Source organism: Rhinolophus sinicus, chromosome 3 (assembly GCF_057876585.1).
Source record: "Rhinolophus sinicus isolate RSI-liver-muscle chromosome 3, RSI-T2T, whole genome shotgun sequence".
Taxonomy (NCBI): domain Eukaryota; kingdom Metazoa; phylum Chordata; class Mammalia; order Chiroptera; family Rhinolophidae; genus Rhinolophus; species Rhinolophus sinicus.
The window spans coordinates 54,375,854-54,381,853 of NC_142503.1; the positions used below are offsets into that span (position 1 = coordinate 54,375,854).

The following is a 6,000-nucleotide window of genomic DNA, read 5'->3' on the forward strand; positions in this document are numbered from 1 at the left end:
TCTTCTCCACTAGCTTGCGAACTCCTTGAGCCTGTTCTTCTGCTGCAACACCTAGCATGGTGTCCCGTGCAAACGGTAAGCACTAAATTATTCTGCACTCAGTCTGAATTTTAGTTGCAAACTGTGCAAATGAGTTTTTGCTTGTCCTGTCCATCCAAGTAGACAAGATATTGGAAACCTAGGCATCCTGGGGTTCTGGAGTGTCAGAACCATCTGTGCCCACCCAACCAAGAAACAAAGCTCTTATCTACTCAGCTAAGAGATGGCAAACAAGGAAAAATGATTTTAAAGATGAGTGCTCAAAATTCTTTTAATATGAAAACTATGAGGCTAGAACTTTTTGGTTGTTTCTGTTACTCAGTGTACCTCAAGATCTTGCAACAATTCAGATGCATTATCACCCATTTCGACTTTCTGATTTTTTTTTTTAGAATGAATTTTCATGGTATAAAGTGAGGGCCCCAGCACATAGTGTACATTGACTGCCAAATAGCAAGTGATCAATAAATTTTTTGTGGAATGAACAGATGGATGCATGAATGATGAAATAAGGTGATCCCCAAATTCCAAATAAGAGTCAAAATGAGAAAATTTTACATATTATAGGAGGAGACTGAGCCAAGATATTATCTATAAAACTTTGTGAAAAGTTTAAGAAAACTCAGAAATAATTTGGATGTATTTAACTTAATTGGATTTATTTAATACAGTAAATGTAGTTGGGATATAATTGGAATTTAGTAACCAATCAAATAAATTGAGTTCTCTTTGGGCAAAAGGGGAAATTTCTGTTGCCCTTGCAAAACTGAGAACAGATCCCTGAACTTGAACAAGTTTTCTAACTGATTTTTACTCCACGTGTTTGTTTTTGCAAAGCCTCCTGGCCTTCCAGCAGTAATGGCATTTCAGGCATCACTCCCACCCCCACACACACACCCCCTGTTAAGCTATAGGACAATGAATAGCTGCTCAAAATAGTCCAGCAACATTTGATATTTTAAACAAATCCTGGCTCTATCTGAACATAGCTAAGAACTCTTGAGTACCAGCAAGCCTCCTGCAGTTTCCATCACGGGGAGCTCGTACATTATATGCAAGTGGCATCAGGCCATTTCAGAGAGCTTGCTGGTTCTCTCCCGTAAAGCTTGTGCTTGTCTAGTATCATTCAGTGACCTGCAACCATGAAAACTTCTTGTAACAGTTTTCCAATCCATGACTAAATTTCTACTTCCAGGGCCTCTGACTTTTAGGCAATCTCTCACTAGCTCTCTCACGAGAATGAGTCTGTGATTCATTCTAACTCACAAGGATGATCAGATGAAATTGTTAACAGAATGGATTGCTCCTGGAGGGTAATGACTTATTGGAAATGCAAATTAAGATCCTATGCTTTATTCTACACGGTTGTTAGTGTTTCCAGCCATCACCTCTGATCAATTCAGGCTATAATTTTGTGGCATTAATGAAAAAGGACTTAATGAGCTGCTCTCCTTCTTTCACCATGCAGGTCTCACTGCCATACAGAAACTAAAGTTCCCTAAATAGGAAACTTCCATTCCACACTGGCAGGCCTAACTCGATTTGTAGATTATACCTCTAGAGTTTAGCAAGTAACAAATTAATCATTTTTTCCCTGGACCGAGCATTTTACTTTCCAATCTGAATTTCAGAACTTGTCTTGATTAATGCTGATGTGTGAACACTGTTGCCATTAAGTCATATATCTTGCAAAGAGCCAGATGGAACAATAATTTATATATCTCCCGGAGAAAAGTTTTTCAAAACTCTCAGTGCAATATTCTGATGGATTAATCTTCTATGATATCCTAATGCTTTTTTTTGCAATAGTGTCTTTCCTTGTAATTGTTCTTGTCTATGATTTCTTCCATTATGTCAATTTAATAGGAGCAATGTTCCTGCTTCAAAACTGCATAGGAACAACAGGTATAGGGGAAGTTGTTCTATATGCTAATTACTGAATCTGAGAGCAATATTTTGTGAAAAATACCTCACTACCCAAAAGTAATGTTTACTATTATCCTTTTATAGAAAGGGTACCAAAAAATGTATATACATTTTTAAGAAAGGAGAAAAATTGTATTAAAATTGTAATACTCAATATATAACGATAACAAAAGTTGAATACAAGCCATGTAAATACATTTTTTTGGAACCCTTGATATTTAATGAAAATAAATTAAAGAATATGTAATAATACATGGTAGTGTCTGTGTGCTAACATTTTAAGCTAGTAATTATTTACCCTTTTAAACTCAGTAATAAAATTTTACAGACATTTATTTCCATTTTAAAAAAATCAGTGATTCAAGATTCACTCTCTCCACCCTTTTTTGAACTAAGTCATGGAATCTCTTCAAAATACAAATCCTGTATTAGAAACAAGTTATGGCTATTAAACATGGAGGCAGAAAGTTGATGGTAAATTACCCAGTAAAGAGTAAACTGATTTTAAATGCAACTACCGGGAACTTAATCAACTGTTAAGTGGTGCCTTGATTTTTAAATTATATAAAAGTCACTTGCTATATTTTCTACTCTGAGCACCTACCCCAACATCTGGCATGTAGTTAGAGTTCAACGTCAACAGAATGGAAGTCTCAGAATTTTTTACGAAGTGGCTAGTGAGAAAGCTTTCTTTGACTCATCCACTAGGTGGCACCCAGGGACCGTGCTTCACACACTGAACCGTTACAGACCCTCCAATTCATGGTGCAAATAAAGAGCTGCATTATTAATTTATACCATCACGTCCACTCTACACCTAATACTTATTTAACCAGCTGCTTCCTCTAATCCTTCTTAAACACAATTGATTAAAATCCTAAGGATATTCAGGTTTGAACCTTCCTCATTTTCCCCCAACATTTTGTTACCTTCAAATAACAAATCAAGAACACTTAAATAATGCAGATTAAGTACTATGGTTACTAATAATGATTACAGACTGTGAGAAAATTAACTAGAGGCAACGGAAGACTGTGATATAAAAGTTATTTTCAAACTTGCTTTGCATTTCGTTGGACTTTTAATTGGTGGAATACCATTATCTTAAAAATGTCATCTGGAAAATAAAACATGCATGGGGCAAAAGGAAAGAAAACTAGTACTAGTATTTTTTGAAAAAGGTAGTTATTTTCTGAATATGGCTCTTGTTCATCTTTACAAAGGCGAAGTGCAGTGCTACCTAAACTTTCAAAGACTTCTTCAGCTACCCAGAACATACCAATATTCCACACCCAGGATACTAAAAGGCAGGACTGTTTAGCAGACCATCTACTCATACTCGGCATACTCTGAATGTATTTATCCTGGATGTGTTACTTGCTCCCAAAGGAAGGAAAAGGAAGTGAAACTACTAGGGATATAATGAATTGATTCTTCTCTGTGAAAGTCTCTTCAGTACTTCTAAATTATAGTGTCAGTCATTCCTCTAAGGGACAGGGTCTTGCTGACAATAAATGGCTCACTTTATAAGAACATGATGTTCCCCTTTTTCCTGTTTCTCATAGAAAACTCAGGCCCAATGGACTCTCCTGTTTGGCATACTGGACTCTGGATACATTCTTCCTGGGGGCCAGTGGTCTCTTGAGGCTGTTGGTTTTCTCTTGTTCATTTAATTAAGTTTAAGCAAAATTACTTGGCCTTATCTAGTTTTCCTATTTTTAAGCTGTTTCCAATTTTGTGAAGTGGTTATTAAAAATGTGAAGTCATTAAACAATTAAATTATTAAGAACAGATAGCCCCAAAGTAACTAAAGACTAAAGCTTAAATGCTCAACCGACCTTTAGCATACATCCTATTTTAATGAATGGAAGGAAAAACTTCTTTATTGGTGAAATAGATGGAACCGAAGTTAAAAACTGATGTAAAGATTAAGAAATAGCACACTAAAAGTTATCCAAAGAGAACTGCTATGATATATTTTTGGTAGAATAATATTCCCATTTTATAATTCCACTAAAATATTGAACTCAGTGACGTGTATATAAAATTACTGCAAATTTAGTACACTGAAATAATCAAATAGAAATGGTTACCAGAAACTACATTTGTAATGAATAAATATTACATTTCACTTAGAAATTAATTCACAGGCTTTATTTCTTAAGAACAGTTAGCTTCCAAGAAGCCAGCCAGTATGTTTGATTTTATGACATCACGCTGGAACATGTACAGGAACACTTTCCACCCTAAAAATTCCCAAATGTACTGGCCACTTTGTGTATTTTTCCAGTGATAAATGAAAATAAAATAACTTATTTTCAAAATAATAAACCATCTTATTTTGAACACAACAGTCATATTCAATGGAAGAAAACAACTTCATTTAAGCTCCAGAGAATTCAGATTTGCTTAGGGTGGTGAACCGTCTCAACACTTAAATAATTCCGTTAAACAACTCTTAAAAGTAATCTTAACAACTTTTTAAGACAAATTTTTTTCAGCTCATTAAAATTATCCACCAACATGATTTTATATATGAAATGCATCATAATTCTATTATCTTAATTTCACAGTTAACTGGAGAATCCTGGACCAAAATTGGTAACATCTCAAAGATGATCAATCAAACAGGTATTATCTATAATTACAGTAACTTTCTTTTTCACATAAGCCTATATATTCCCTAAAACAAAACTCACAAATCTGGAATGGACAGTCCCATTCCTCAGCATTTCCTTCAGCTTATACAATTCTTTTTTCATTTCAGGTGCTATAAAATGCCTCTTGAAATACAAATGGAAAAGCTACCACTTGGAAACCATGCGTCTACCAGATTTATAGTAGCATTAGCAAAAGCCAGGATACTAGAGTTAATCCTTGCCCCAATTCTAGACAGCTTTTTTATGGCAATACAGTATTTTATCTGACAATATGAATTCTAAAAAAAGTTGAGACGTCGTGTTAAACTCAAAAGAAAATAAGAAAATTTGTTTTCATGTATACATATATCATGATATGTATTGCTTTCTGAAATCTTAAAAGCAGCAAGGTTTGACTGAAAGTGTAAAAAAATTGATGGACATTTTACCTTGTTCTGAAATCCAGAAGTTCAGATGCTCTCCAGTCCTGCTGAAGTTGGAGCCTGGAGATCAAGTGAAGCTAGAGCTCTTTGCCCTCACCTTAAGTTTGTCTCCGGCAAGTGTTTGTGCGCGCGCGCATGTGTGTGTGTGTGTGTGTGTGTGTGTGTGTGTGTGTGTGTGTGTGTGTGTGCAGAATGTCTCTTTGTGGCACTGGATGGCAGAGGTCCTGGTCCTGGGAAGAAGGAGGCACTTTCTCACCAAGAGCAGAAGAAAAGCAAAGCGTCACCAGGAAAGTTCTCCTCCCAGATCCCCTAATTACAGCCTAACGTGCATTTCATGCAAACTTCAGGGAAGAAGGGAGGGGCAGCTCTGTGCCCAGACCCTGTGAAACAGCAGCTCTTAGATGACTTTCCCCTCTTCTCAGTTCCCTTACAGGGAAAGGGGCAGCTACAACCACAAGCCCCCACCCACACCACACCTCCTGCATCCTCACCACTCCTGGGTGTGTCCAGAGGGGATGGGCAAGGGGTCTGTGGAATGATCTGTGGGCCAGCGATGTGAGGCAGACATGCCAGGACAGTGAATTTTCACTTTGTGTTTTAGTCTCTGCTTGGAAAGAAAAATCAAAGGGAACGAGGGGAAAATCCAAGGGTAGGAGAAGTCCTGGCTTTCCTGCCCCCCTCTCCCCAAAGTGGATCCAAGGTAGCCAGGTAGACAGGCAACTATGACAACAGCAGGTAAAGCTTCCTAAACTGGAGGTGCCCTTCCACTGAAATTACCAGAAATATATTTTCTTGTTTATTGTATCGATATTGGGTTTGAATCCCCGTTAACAAACAACTGCTATTGTACTCCTGGATGACAGAGCTCAAAAAACCTGGATTTATTTATAGAGTGAAGAATGCGAGGGGCAGACGGGATGGGTGGGGTTGGTTTATGGATCCATATCCAGGAT

The 6,000-nt window shown here is 37.0% G+C and overlaps 1 protein-coding gene across 1 annotated transcript in view; it reads right to left on the reverse strand.

The window, feature by feature from the left end:
• HAPLN1 (hyaluronan and proteoglycan link protein 1) overlaps positions 1-5,424 on the reverse strand; it is a 66,461-nt gene extending 61,037 nt beyond the window's left edge. Inside the window, exon 1 of the mRNA XM_019746357.3 lies at positions 5,054-5,424. The gene's annotated coding sequence lies outside the window, so the exon portion shown is untranslated. The remainder of the gene's footprint in view (positions 1-5,053) is intronic.
• Positions 5,425-6,000: the final 576 nt, after the last annotated feature.